Raw genomic sequence first — 15,766 nt, forward strand, 5'->3', positions numbered from 1 at the left:
TTGTAAAAAAAAAAATTGCTCCTTTTTCCGATACCCTGCCAAAAGGAGAAAAATTCAGAGCAATGATTTATAAAACAAAACTTTAATTGCCATAAATAGTACAAAAATATATATCAAAACATTACATTATTTAATGACTAGAGCACAGGATGAATGTCCCAGGAATGCTGGAAAAGCGCCCATCCCCCCACTCCCCCAGATGTAAATACCCTTGTAATGGTATGCATAAGGAAAAGCACCTACACTATCCAACCAAGGTCACCCCAAAACAGTGGGATTCTATAATAATACCATTAAGTATGGTGGTGGAAAAAAGGTGCTAGCACTTACCACTACACAGAGGTAGGAGGGGGCGGTCAGGCGATGGTCCCCAACGCACGTTTCGTGGCCACCAGTGCCACTTCCTCAGGGGGATAACCATATACTGCCTAACAGGACCTTAAAATAGCCCTTGGCCCCGGTCACATGGTACACAGCAGCCAATCACAGTGGCACCATCGGCACATGCGCACTGTGTCCGGCAGGTCCCGGCAGTGAAACTCAGCGTCAGACCAGGTGCGCACGCCCAGGGCAAAAAAATGCCCGGAGCGCACACACCGAGCCCTGAGACGCCGGTCCACACAGGGACAGGACGAATCACAGCGCGATGCGCACGGCCACTGATGGGGGAAGATACTAAGATGCACAATATAGATATAAAAGCTACTCCCTCCACATCCACTACTCATAGCTACTACCAATACAGGACAATTGAGGACCCATCAAAAATACAGCTCATAATAAAAACCGGTAAATAAATAAATATACAAAGTGGAACTAAGCCGTTTTCTATACATCGGCTTCACATTATAGTGGGAAAGGTGCATCGCTTCAGTATAACAGTCTCCATAGTAAGAATGTCCCATTTTCTCTGAAGCAGATGTCTTGATGAGTCCACTTTCCCCTGATTTGGATGGTATCCACGCTGGTTACTTGAACGGAGCCAAGGACATATTCAAAAGGCAAACCTTAAGGCCTCGGATCAACTATTATCACTAATAATGTAAATAAACCAAAGGTTAAAATCACAAACATAAAAACAAATGCTAAAACCAAAAAATCCCGAACCATACAGGGGATAAGGACGCCCAGGGCTGGAAGGGTCATATATTTAAATACAAAAGGAAGCAGAGGATGACACCTTGGCACACACAAATAAGGAATAAACAATAAAGAGTACAAACGGTAGCAGGGATTCCCAGCCGGTCTCCCATGTTGGTCCTTGCCTCAAGCTGCTTAGCATTTGCGATCTGACGAGGGCAGGCACATTCAGCTTAGTGTGGCCATTAAGTACTCATAAATAGGGAGCAAAGCTTAAAGCCTCATTCAGACCCGCTGGTGACATAGTACCAAGTCTAACTATCCACCTAGTTTCTTTTTGTGCTAGAAGTTTGTTATTGTCCCCACCCCGAATACCCAAGTGCAAGGCATCAATACCCCTCACCTTTAATAGATTTGCATTGCACTTATGGTGCCGCAAAAAATGTCGTGGAATGGGTTTAAGGTCCGACGTGTCGGTCACTGTCTTGGCCGCACCAATGTCCCAGACATGCTCACGGACAGCATTTTCTGGCAGATCCAACCATGAGGAAGACGCCAGGTCCAGCACTTCTCAGTCTGAACAGGTTCCAATGTCTGAGTCGGGCAATAAGAGGATGACTACCAGGCAACACACCAGGAATAAGGGATCTGGGGGAGCTACAGCCCGGGGTGGCTGCCAGGGTGGACTCCAGGTATTGAACTTATCATCACATGCACTTACTGAGTCTCAGTTGGATGTTCTGAGTAGGGGTCTGACTTTCTCTCCAACGAATTCATTTGACTATTTTACAGCCCTAAAGGACCTGCATCTCTTTTCCCGCAAATTGATTTTGAGAAAACTGCATGGAAGGGATCCTACATCAGAATCCATGAGTGCAGTTGAAGCACAAGCACTTCGTGATTTGGAGGACCTATTGGAGGAACAGGAGTGTACGAATGTAAGTAGTTTTCCGTCTTCTATCCTGCCCAGGTCCACAAGGTTCCCCCCCTTGTCCTTAAGCCCGGCAATTGAAGTATTCACTAGATTGGTTAGTGAGGATTTCAAAAAATTGTCTACTAGGCGAACTTACGATAATTTAACCGCTAAACAACATCAGGCTATCGGGCAGCTTCAATCATTGCGGGATGTTGTATTTAAGCCTGCGGACAAGGGGGGGAACATTGTGGTCTGGCCAAGTGATAAATATGAGCGAGAGGCATTCCGCCAGCTCCGGAACTCTGACACCTACATTAGGTTGTCCTCCAATCCGATGGTGATATATCTGCGGGAGTTAGAGCAGGTTCTATTTGGAGCTTTCGAGGGGGGTATTATCCCCAAAAAGGTCTTCGATGGTTTGATGGTCAGATCCCCCAGAACTCCTACCTTTTATTTGTTGCCCAAAGTCCACAAGGATGCCCTCAACCCCCCGGGACGTCCGATTGTGTCTGGGATTGGGGGTTTATGTGACCGTGTGTGTCAATTTATTGATTTCTATCTGAAGCCCCTAGTCCAGACATTACCTTCTTATATCCGTGACACCACGGATGTCCTAGCACGGGTTGACGGCATCCTTGTGGACAAAGCAACCCTTCTCGTCACTGCTGACGTTGAAGGGCTGTATACTTGCATAGAACACTCTTGTGGGTTGGAGGCGGTTCGCTTCTTCCTCGGGACCTCCGATCTGGACGGCCCTTTACGTGGATTGATACTTGAGCTGCTGGACTTTGTTCTCACACACAATTTTTTCGTCTTTAAAGACGTTTTTTATTTACAGAAGCGCGGCACAGCCAAGGGTGCGGCCTGTGCGCCTTCGTATGCTAATCTCTTCCTTGGTCATTGGGAGAGATTCCTTTTTGGCGACGAGGGCCCACCGGCCGCCTCCCATGTGCTGTGCTGGTATCGCTTCATTGATGACATTCTTTTTTTGTGGGATGGGACTGTCCAGCAGCTCCAGGACTTTATGGGTGCTGTGAATAACAACACTCTTAATATCAAACTTACGCATGTTTACAGTGAGGTTGCGGTCGACTTTCTGGACGTCCGTCTTGAGATCGACAACCATCGTCGTATCCAGGCGGATGTCTTCAGGAAGTCGACCTCTGTTAACGCACTGTTGCATGCCTCATCGGCACATGATCCGTCCACGGTTAGGGCCGTCCCGATCGGACAATTCCTGAGGATGCGGCGAATCTGCTCCTCTGAGTCAAAATTTGAGGCACAAGCCTCTGATCTCAGGGACCGATTTTTGGCTCGGGGGTATAGCCGGCGATCCATAAAACATGGTTATGATCGCGCCAGAAAGACCCCACGTGAGACTCTACTGCATCCACGTGACCGGCAGATTGGCAGGGATGGGGCTGGCACCATTCGCTTTATTTCTACGTACAATCATGAGTGGAATGGGATGCGCTCCATCCTTGCTAAGCACTGGTCAGTTCTTGGGGCTGAGCCCTCCCTGGCGGCCTCCCTTGGCCCATACCCTCAGATGACCTCTAGGAGATGCAAAAATTTGAATGACCTGCTGGTGCGTAGCCACTATGTCCCCAGTCCGAGTAACCCATTTGGTTCGAGGGGCCCCACTTTGGGGTGTTTCCCGTGCGGGCACTGTCTTGCCTGCACCAATGTCCTGCGATGCTCCAGTTTCACTTCTACTGATGGAACGAGAGAATTTGACATCAGGGAACGGATCTCATGCAGCACAACTAATGTAATCTACTATGCGACATGCCCGTGTCCTATGATTTACATAGGCCTTACCACACGGGAGCTGAGAGTGCGTGTCCGTGAGCATGTCCGGGACATTGGTGCGGCCAAGACAGTGACCGACACGTCGGACCTTAAACCCATTCCACGACATTTTTTGCGGCACCATAAGTGCAATGCAAATCTATTAAAGGTGAGGGGTATTGATGCCTTGCACTTGGGTATTCGGGGTGGGGACAATAAAAAACTTCTAGCACAAAAAGAAACTAGGTGGATAGTTAGACTTGGTACTATGTCACCAGCGGGTCTGAATGAGGCTTTAAGCTTTGCTCCCTATTTATGAGTACTTAATGGCCACACTAAGCTGAATGTGCCTGCCCTCGTCAGATCGCAAATGCTAAGCAGCTTGAGGCTAGGCAAGGACCAACATGGGAGACTGGCTGGGAATCCCTGGTACTGTTTGTACTCCTTACTGTTTATTCCTTATTTGTGTGTGCCAAGGTGTCATCCTCTGCTTCCTTTTGTATTTAAATATATGACCCTTCCAGCCCTGGGCGTCCTTATCCCCTGTATGGTTCGGGATTTTTTGGTTTTAGCATTTGTTTTTATGTTTGTGTTTGTGATTTTAACCTTTGGTTTATTTACATTATTAGTGATAATTGATCCGAGGCCTTAAGGTTTGCCTTTTGAATATGTCCTTGGCTCCGTTCAAGTAACCAGCGTGGATACCATCCAAATCAGGGGAAAGTGGACTCATCAAGACATCTGCTTCAGAGAAAATGGGACATTCTTACTATGGAGACTGTTATACTGAAGCGATGCACCTTTCCCACTATAATGTGAAGCCGATGTATAGAAAACGGCTTAGTTCCACTTTGTATATTTATTTATTTACCGGTTTTTATTATGAGCTGTATTTTTGATGGGTCCTCAATTGTCCTGTATTGGTAGTAGCTATGAGTAGTGGATGTGGAGGGAGTAGCTTTTATATCTATATTGTGCATCTTAGTATCTTCCCCCATCAGTGGCCGTGCGCATCGCGCTGTGATTCGTCCTGTCCCTGTGTGGACCGGCGTCTCAGGGCTCGGTGTGTGCGCTCCGGGCATTTTTTTGCCCTGGGCGTGCGCACCTGGTCTGACGCTGAGTTTCACTGCCGGGACCTGCCGGACACAGTGCGCATGTGCCGATGGTGCCACTGTGATTGGCTGCTGTGTACCATGTGACCGGGGCCAAGGGCTATTTTAAGGTCCTGTTAGGCAGTATATGGTTATCCCCCTGAGGAAGTGGCACTGGTGGCCACGAAACGTGCGTTGGGGACCATCGCCCGACCGCCCCCTCCTACCTCTGTGTAGTGGTAAGTGCTAGCACCTTTTTTCCACCACCATACTTAATGGTATTATTATAGAATCCCACTGTTTTGGGGTGACCTTGGTTGGATAGTGTAGGTGCTTTTCCTTATGCATACCATTACAAGGGTATTTACATCTGGGGGAGTGGGGGGATGGGCGCTTTTCCAGCATTCCTGGGACATTCATCCTGTGCTCTAGTCATTAAATAATGTAATGTTTTGATATATATTTTTGTACTATTTATGGCAATTAAAGTTTTGTTTTATAAATCATTGCTCTGAATTTTTCTCCTTTTGGCATGGTTTGTTTTGAGCTGATTTGGTGAGGTCGGGGTCTTTTGGCATATTTACTGCCAGACCTCGTGCGCTCACAAAATGTATTTGGGAGTTTTGTATTCATTTTTCCGATACCCGTAGCGTCCCCATTTTTCATGATCTGGGGTTGGGTGAGGGCTTTTTTTTGCGCCCTGATCTGATGTTTTTAATCATACCATTTTAGTGCAGATACGATCTTTTGATCGCCCGTTATTGCATTTTAATGCAATGTCGCTGCGACCAAAAAAACGTAATTCTGGTGTTTTGACTTTTTACTCACTACGCCATTTAGAGATCAGGTTAATCCTTTTTCTTTATTGATAGATCGGGTGATTGTGAACACGGCGATACCAAATATGTGTATGTTTGATTTTATTTTTATTGTTTCATTTTGAATAGGGCGAAAGGGGGGGTGATTTGAACATATATATATATATATATATATATATATATATATATATATATATATATATATTTTTTAAATACCTTTTTTACTATTGGGATGCTTCAATAGTTTTCATAGGAGACTAGAAGACTAGAGAATTAAGAATGCCACAACTCGATCGGCTCTGCTACATAGAGGCGATGTTCAGATCGCTTCTACAGGTCCTTCTCAAAAAATTAGCATATAGTGTTAAATTTCATTATTTACCATAGTGTAATGATTACAATTAAACTTTCATATATTATAGATTCATTATCCACCAACTGAAATTTGTCAGGTCTTTTATTGTTTTAATACTGATGATTTTGGCATACAACTCCTGATAACCCAAAAAACCTGTCTCAATAAATTAGCATATCAAGAAAAGGTTCTCTAAACGACCTATTACCCTAATCTTATGAATCAACTAATTAACTCTAAACACATGCAAAAGATACCTGAGGCTTTTAAAAACTCCCTGCCTGGTTCATTACTCAAAACCCCCATCATGGGTAAGACTAGCGACCTGACAGATGTCAAGAAGGCCATCATTGACACCCTCAAGCAAGAGGGTAAGACCCAGAAAGAAATTTCTCAACAAATAGGCTGTTCCCAGAGTGCTGTATCAAGGCACCTCAATGGTAACTCTGTTGGAAGGAAACAATGTGGCAGAAAACGCTGTACAACGAGAAGAGGTGACCGGACCCTGAGGAAGATTGTGGAGAAGGACCGATTCCAGACCTTGGGGAACCTGAGGAAGCAGTGGACTGAGTCTGGTGTGGAAACATCCAGAGCCACCGTGCACAGGCGTGTGCAGGAAATGGGCTACAGGTGCCGCATTCCCCAGGTAAAGCCACTTTTGAACCATAAACAGCGGCAGAAGCGCCTGACCTGGGCTACAGAGAAGCAGCACTGGACTGTTGCTAAGTGGTCCCAAGTACTTTTTTCTGATGAAAGCAAATTTTGCATGTCATTCGGAAATCAAGGTGCCAGAGTCTGGAGGAAGACTGGGGAGAAGGAAATGCCAAAATGCCTGAAGTCCAGTGTCAAGTACCCACAGTCAGTGATGGTGTGGGGTGCCATGTCAGCTGCTGGTGTTGGTCCACTGTGTTTCATCAAGGGCAGGGTCAATGCAGCTAGCTATCAGGAGATTTTGGAGCACTTCATGCTTCCATCGGCTGAAATGCTTTATGGAGATGAAGATTTCATTTTTCAGCACGACCTGGCACCTGCTCACAGTGCCAAAACCACTGGTAAATGGTTTACTGACCATGGTATTACTGTGCTCAATTGGCCTGCCAACTCTCCTGACCTGAACCCTATAGAGAATCTGTGGGATATTGTGAAGAGAAAGTTGAGAGACGCAAGACCCAACACTCTGGATGAGCTTAAGGCCGCTATTGAAGCATCCTGGACCTCCATAACATCTCAGCAGTGTCACAGGCTGATTGCCTCCATGCCACGCCGCATTGAAGCAGTCATTTCTGCCAAAGGATTCCCGACCAAGTATTGAGTGCATAACTGAACATTATTATTTGATGGTTTTTTTGTTTGTTATTAAAAAACACTTTTATTTGATTGGCCGGGTGAAATATGCTAATTTATTGAGACAGGTTTTTTGGGTTATCAGGAGTTGTATGCCAAAATCATCAGTATTAAAACAATAAAAGACCTGACAAATTTCAGTTGGTGGATAATGAATCTATAATATATGAAAGTTTAATTGTAATCATTACATTATAGTAAATAATGAAATTTAACACTATATGCTAATTTTTTGAGAAGGACCTGTATATAGCAGATTTACTCACGTGCTATAAGCGCCGACCACTGGGTGGTGCTCACAGCAAGGTGGCACTGACAACCATAGAGGTCTCCAGGAGACCTCAGGTTGTCATGCCAACGCACCGGTGACCTGGTGTGCGTATTTCCGGCGCGATTGCGGGAAGCATGATTTTAATGCCACTGTCAGATTTTGACAGCGGCATTTAACTGGTTAATAGCCGTGGGTGGATCACAATTCCACCTGCGGCTATTGCAGGCACATGTCAGCTGTTCAAAACAGCTGACATATCCCTGGAATGATGTGGGCTCACCGCCGGAGCCCACATCAAAGGGAGGGAGTCCGACATCAGCGTACTATTACGCCCAATGTCGGAAAGGGGTTAAATCATAATGACAACCCCAAACATCCAAATGACCCTGATCAAAAGTTCACGTACCCCATTTCTTAATACCGTGTATTGCCCCTCTAACATCAATGACAGCTTGAAGTCTTTTGTGGTAGTTGTGGATGAGGTTCTTTATTTTCTCAAATGGTAAAGCTGCCCACACTTCTTGGCAAAAAGCCTCCAATTCCTGTAAATTCCTGGGCTGCCTAGCATGAACTGCGCGCTTGAGATCTCCCCAGAGTGGCTCAATGATATTGAGGTCAGGAGACTGAGATGGCCACTCCAGAACCTTAACTTTGTTCAGCTGTAGCCAATAACAGTTCGACTTGGCCTTGTGTTTTGGGTCGTTGTCTGTCATGGTTCTCAATGGCAAGAGACCGTAGTAAAGCATACAAAAGGACTAGCTCTTGGAAGATGGGAACTCGAGCTGACTGTGAGCTAAACTTACCGCACAACTAACAGTGGCCGGTGTCATGTTCTCAATGGCAAGAGAACATAGCATCAGCATATATAGGAACTAGCTCTTGGAAGATGGGAACTGAGCTGACCATGAACTAAACCTAACGCACAACTAGCAGTGGCCGGGTAGCATGCCTACGTTGATTCTAGATGCCCAGCACCAGCCGGAGGACTAAATAATGCTAGCAGAGGAAAATATTAGTCCTAGCTCACCTCTAGAGAAATACCCCGAAAGGAGACAGAGGCCCCCCACATGTATTGGCGGTGAATTAAGATGAAATAACAAACGTAGTATGAAAATAGGTTCAGCAAATTTGAGGTCCACTTACTACATAGCAGAAGACAGAAAGGACACTTTCATGGTCAGCTGAAAACCCTATCAAAACACCATCCAGAAATTACTTTAAAACTCTGGCATTAACTCATAACACCAGAGTGGCAATTCCTGTTCACAAGAGCTTTCCAGACACAGTAATGAAACTACAGCTGTGAACTGGAACAAAAATGCAAAAACAAACATGGACAAGAGTCCAACTTATCTAGTAGTTGTCTAGGAGCAGGAACAAGCACAGAGAGGCTTCTGATAACATTGTTGACCGGCAAGCAACTAACAGAGCAGCAAGGTTATATAGCGACTCCCACATCTTGATGGGAACAGGTGAACAGAGAAGATGAAGACACCAGTTCAATTCCACCAGTAGCCACCGGGGGAGCCCAGAATCCAAATTCACAACAGTACCCCCCCCTCAAGGAGGGGGCACCGAACCCTCACCAGAACCACCAGGGCGATCAGGATGGGCCCTATGAAAGGCACGAACCAAATCAGAGGCATGAACATCAGATGCATTCACCCAAGAATTATCCTCCTGGCCGTATCCCTTCCACTTGACCAGATACTGGAGTCTCCGTCTGGAAACACGAGAGTCCAAGATTTTCTCCACAACGTACTCCAACTCACCCTCAACCAACACCGGAGCAGGAGGCTCAACGGAAGGCACAACCGGTACCTCATACCTGCGCAACAATGACCGATGAAAAACGTTATGAATAGAAAAGGATGCAGGGAGGTCCAAACGGAAGGAAACAGGGTTAAGAATCTCCAATATCTTATACGGGCCGATGAACCGAGGCTTAAACTTAGGAGAAGAGACCCTCATAGGGACAAAACGAGAAGACAACCACACCAAATCCCCAACACAAAGCCGAGGACCAACACGACGGTGGCGGTTGGCAAAAAGCTGAGTCTTCTCCTGGGACAACCTCAAATTGTCCACCACCTGCCCCCAGATCTGATGCAATCTCTCCACCACAGCATCCACTCCAGGACAATCCGAAGATTCCACCTGACCAGAGGAAAATCGAGGATGAAACCCCGAATTACAGAAAAACGGGGACACCAAAGTGGCAGAGCTGGCCCGATTATTGAGAGCGAACTCTGCCAATGGCAAAAAAGCAACCCAATCATCCTGGTCAGCAGACACAAAACACCTCAGATATGTCTCCAGGGTCTGATTAGTCCGCTCGGTCTGGCCATTCGTCTGAGGATGGAAAGCGGACGAAAAAGATAAATCTATGCCCATCCTAGCACAGAATGCCCGCCAAAATCTAGACACGAATTGGGTCCCTCTGTCAGAAATGATATTCTCAGGAATACCATGCAAACGAACAACATTTTGAAAAAACAGAGGAACCAACTCGGAAGAAGAAGGCAACTTGGGCAGAGGAACCAAATGGACCATCTTAGAGAAACGGTCACACACCACCCAGATGACAGACATCTTCTGAGAAACAGGCAGATCTGAAATAAAATCCATCGAGATGTGCGTCCAAGGCCTCTTAGGAATAGGCAAGGGCAACAATAATCCACTAGCCCGAGAACAACAAGGCTTGGCCCGAGCACAAACGTCACAAGACTGCACAAAGCCTCGCACATCTCGTGACAGGGAAGGCCACCAGAAGGACCTTGCCACCAAATCCCTGGTACCAAAAATGCCAGGATGACCTGCCAACGCAGAAGAATGAACCTCAGAGATGACTCTACTGGTCCAATCATCAGGAACAAACAGTTTATCAGGTGGGCAACGATCCGGTCTATCCGCCTGAAACTCCTGCAAGGCCCGCCGCAGGTCTGGAGAAACGGCTGACAATACCACTCCATCCTTAAGGATACCTGTGGGCTCAGAGTTACCAGGCGAGTCAGGCTCAAAACTCCTAGAAAGGGCATCCGCCTTAACATTCTTAGAACCCGGTAGGTATGACACCACAAAATTAAACCGAGAGAAAAATAATGACCAGCGCGCCTGTCTAGGATTCAGGCGCCTGGCGGTCTCAAGATAAATCAAATTTTTGTGGTCAGTCAATACCACCACCTGATGTCTGGCCCCCTCAAGCCAATGGCGCCACTCCTCAAAAGCCCACTTCATGGCCAAAAGCTCCCGATTCCCAACATCATAATTCCGCTCAGCGGGCGAAAATTTACGGGAAAAGAAGGCACAAGGCCTCATCACGGAGCAGTCAGAACTTTTCTGCGACAACACTGCCCCAGCTCCGATCTCAGAAGCGTCGACCTCAACCTGAAAAGGTAGAGCAACATCAGGCTGACGCAACACAGGGGCAGAGGAAAAACGGCGCTTAAGCTCCCGAAAGGCCTCCACAGCATCAGGGGACCAATCAGCAACATCAGCACCCTTCTTAGTCAAATCGGTCAATGGCTTAGCAATATCCGAAAAACCAGCAATAAATCGACGATAAAAGTTAGCAAAGCCCAAAAATTTCTGAAGACTCTTAAGAGAAGAGGGCTGCGTCCAATCACAAATAGCTTGAACCTTGACAGGATCCATTTCAATGGAAGAGGGAGAAAAAATATATCCCAAAAAGGAAATCCTCTGTACCCCAAAAACACACTTAGAACCCTTCACACACAAAGAATTAGACCGCAAAACCTGGAAAACCCTCCTGACTTGCTGGACATGAGAGTCCCAGTCATCCGAAAAAATCAGAATATCATCCAGATACACAATCATAAATTTATCCAAATAATCGCGAAAAATATCATGCATAAAGGACTGGAAAACTGACGGAGCATTTGAAAGACCAAAAGGCATCACTAAATACTCAAAGTGGCCCTCGGGCGTATTAAATGCGGTTTTCCACTCATCCCCCTGCCTGATTCGCACCAAATTATACGCCCCACGAAGGTCAATCTTAGAGAACCACTTGGCCCCCTTTATGCGAGCAAACAAATCAGTCAGCAACGGCAATGGGTATTGATATTTAACAGTGATTTTGTTCAAAAGCCGATAATCGATACATGGTCTCAAAGAGCCGTCTTTTTTTGACACAAAGAAAAAACCGGCTCCTAAGGGAGATGACGATGGACGAATATGTCCCTTTTCCAAGGACTCCTTTATATATTCTCGCATAGCAGCATGTTCAGGCACAGACAGATTAAACAAACGACCCTTTGGGTATTTACTACCCGGGATTAAATCTATGGCACAATCGCACTCTCGGTGCGGAGGTAACGAACCAAGCTTGGATTCTTCAAAGACGTCACGATAGTCAGACAGGAACTCAGGAATTTCAGAGGGAATAGATGATGAAATGGAAACCACAGGTACATCCCCATGAGCCCCCTTACATCCCCAGCTCAACACAGACATAGCTCTCCAGTCGAGGACTGGGTTGTGAGATTGCAGCCAAGGCAATCCTAGCACCAAATCATCATGTAGATTATACAGCACCAGAAAGCGAATAATCTCCTGGTGATCCGGATTAATACGCATAGTTACTTGTGTCCAGTATTGTGGTTTATTATTAGCCAATGGGGTGGAGTCAATCCCCTTCAGAGGAATAGGAGTCTCCAAAGGCTCTAAATCATACCCACAGCGTTTGGCAAAGGACCAATCCATAAGACTCAAAGCGGCGCCAGAGTCGACATAGGCGTCCGTGGTAATAGATGACAAAGAGCAAATCAGGGTCACAGATAGAATAAACTTAGACGGTAAGGTGCAAATGGAAACAGATTTATCAAGCTTTTTAGTGCGCTTAGAGCATGCTGATATAACATGAGTAGAATCACCACAATAGAAACACAACCCATTTTTCCGTCTAAAATTCTGCCGCTCGCTTCGGGACAGAATTCTATCACACTGCATACTCTCTGGCGACTTCTCAGTGGACACCGCCAGATGGTGCACTGGTTTGCGCTCCCGCAAACGCCTATCGATCTGAATAGCCATTGTCATGGACTCATTCAGACCCGCAGGCACAGGGAACCCCACCATAACATCCTTAATGGCATCAGAGAGACCCTCTCTGAAAGTCGCCGCCAGGGCGCACTCATTCCGCTGAGTAAGCACAGACCATTTACGGAATCTTTGGCAGTAAATTTCCGCTTCATCTTGCCCCTGAGATAGGGACATCAAAGTTTTTTCTGCCTGAAGCTCCAAATGAGGTTCGTCATAAAGCAACCCCAAGGCCAGAAAAAACGCATCCACATTGAGCAACGCAGGATCCCCTGGTGTCAATGAAAAAGCCCAGTCTTGAGGGTCGCCCCGGAGCAAGGAAATCACAATCCTGACCTGCTGTGCAGGGTCTCCGGCAGAGCGAAATTTCAGGGACAAAAATAATTTGCAATTATTTCGAAAATTCTGAAACCCAGATCTATTCCCCGAGAAAAATTCCGGCAAAGGAATTCTCGGCTCAGATACAGGTGCATGACAAACAAAGTCTTGCAAATTTTGTACCTTCGTGGCGAGATTATTCAAACCTGCAGTTACACTCTGAAGATCCATTACAAACAGGTGGACACAGAGCCATTCAAAGATTAGAAGGAGAAAAAAAAAAAAAAAAAAATCTCAGCAGACTTCTTATTTCTCTCCTTTCTCAGCCAAGGATTTTAACCCTTTAGTGGGCCGGTCAAACTGTCATGTTCTCAATGGCAAGAGAACATAGCATCAGCATATATAGGAACTAGCTCTTGGAAGATGGGAACTGAGCTGACCATGAACTAAACCTAACGCACAACTAGCAGTGGCCGGGTAGCATGCCTACGTTGATTCTAGATGCCCAGCACCAGCCGGAGGACTAAATAATGCTAGCAGAGGAAAATATTAGTCCTAGCTCACCTCTAGAGAAATACCCCGAAAGGAGACAGAGGCCCCCCACATGTATTGGCGGTGAATTAAGATGAAATAACAAACGTAGTATGAAAATAGGTTTAGCAAATTTGAGGTCCACTTACTACATAGCAGAAGACAGAAAGGACACTTTCATGGTCAGCTGAAAACCCTATCAAAACACCATCCAGAAATTACTTTAAAACTCTGGCATTAACTCATAACACCAGAGTGGCAATTCCTGTTCACAAGAGCTTTCCAGACACAGTAACGAAACTACAGCTGTGAACTGGAACAAAAATGCAAAAACAAACATGGACAAGAGTCCAACTTATCTAGTAGTTGTCTAGGAGCAGGAACAAGCACAGAGAGGCTTCTGATAACATTGTTGACCGGCAAGCAACTAACAGAGCAGCAAGGTTATATAGCGACTCCCACATCTTGATGGGAACAGGTGAACAGAGAAGATGAAGACACCAGTTCAATTCCACCAGTAGCCACCGGGGGAGCCCAGAATCCAAATTCACAACAGGCCGGGTAGCGTGCCTACGTTTTATCCCTAGACGCCCAGCGCCAGCCGGAGGACTGACTGACCCTAGCAGAGGAAAATACAGACCTGGCTTACCTCTAGAGAAATTTTCCCCAAAAGGCAGACAGTAGCCCCCACATATATTGTCGGTGATTTTAGAGGAAAATGACATACGAAATATGAAGATAGGTTTAGCAAATTGAGGTCCGCTTACTAGATAGTAGGAAGACAGAAAAGGGAACTTCACAGTCAGCTGAAAACCCTTTCAAAACACCATCCTGAAATTACTTTAAGACTCTAATATCAACTCATGACACCAGAGTGGCAATTTCAGCTCACAAGAGCTTCCAGCCTCAGAAATATTCAAAAACAGAGAACTGGAACAAAAATGCAAAACAATCTTAGGACTACAAGTCCAACTTAGCTGATAGTAGTCTAGGAGCAGGAACATGCAACAGAAAGGCTTCTGGTAACATTGTTGGCCGACATAGAAATGACTGAGGAGCAAGGCTAAATAGAAACTCCCACATCCTGATGGAAACAGGTGAACAGAGGAGATGAAGCACACAAGTTCAGTACCACCAGTAACCACCGGGGGAGCCCAGAAACCAAATTCACAACAGTACCCCCCCCTCAAGGAGGGGGCACCGAACCCTCACCAGAACCACCAGGGCGATCAGGATGAGCCCTATGAAAGGCACGGACCAAATCGGAGGCATGAACATCAGAGGCTGTCACCCAAGAATTATCCTCCTGACCGTAGCCCTTCCACTTGACCAAATACTGAAGTCTCCGTCTGGAAACACGGGAGTCCAAGATCTTCTCGACAACGTACTCCAACTCACCCTCAACCAACACCGGAGCAGGAGGCTCAACGGAAGGCACAACCGGTACCTCATACCTGCGCAACAATGACCGATGGAAGACATTATGAATAGAAAAAGATGCAGGGAGGTCCAAACGAAAGGACACAGGGTTAAGAATCTCCAATATCTTGTACGGGCCGATGAACCGAGGCTTAAACTTAGGAGAAGAAACCTTCATAGGGACAAAACGAGAAGACAACCACACCAAGTCCCCAACACAAAGACGAGGACCAGCACGACGACGGCGGTTGGCAAACTGCTGAGTCTTCTCCTGGGACAACTTCAAATTGTCCACCACATGCCCCCAAATCTGATGCAACCTCTCCACCACAGCATCCACTCCAGGACAATCCGAAGACTCCACCTGACCGGAAGAGAAACGAGGATGAAACCCCGAATTACAGAAGAAAGGAGAAACCAAGGTGGCAGAACTAGCCAGGTTATTGAGGGCAAACTCCGCCAAGGGCAAAAAGGCAACCCAATCATCCTGATCCGCAGACACAAAACACCTCAAATAAGTCTCCAAGGTCTGATTAGTTCGCTCGGTCTGGCCATTAGTCTGAGGATGGAAAGCAGACGAAAAAGACAAATCAATGCCCATCCTAGCACAGAACGCTCGCCAAAATCTAGACACGAATTGGGTTCCCCTGTCAGAAACGATATTCTCCGGAATACCATGCAAGCGAACCACATTTTGAAAAAACAGAGGAACCAGCTCGGATGAGGAAGGCAATTTAGGCAAGGGGACCAAATGGACCATCTTAGAGAAAC

Source organism: Ranitomeya variabilis, chromosome 1, assembly GCF_051348905.1.
Source record: "Ranitomeya variabilis isolate aRanVar5 chromosome 1, aRanVar5.hap1, whole genome shotgun sequence".
In the NCBI taxonomy this organism is placed as follows: domain Eukaryota; kingdom Metazoa; phylum Chordata; class Amphibia; order Anura; family Dendrobatidae; genus Ranitomeya; species Ranitomeya variabilis.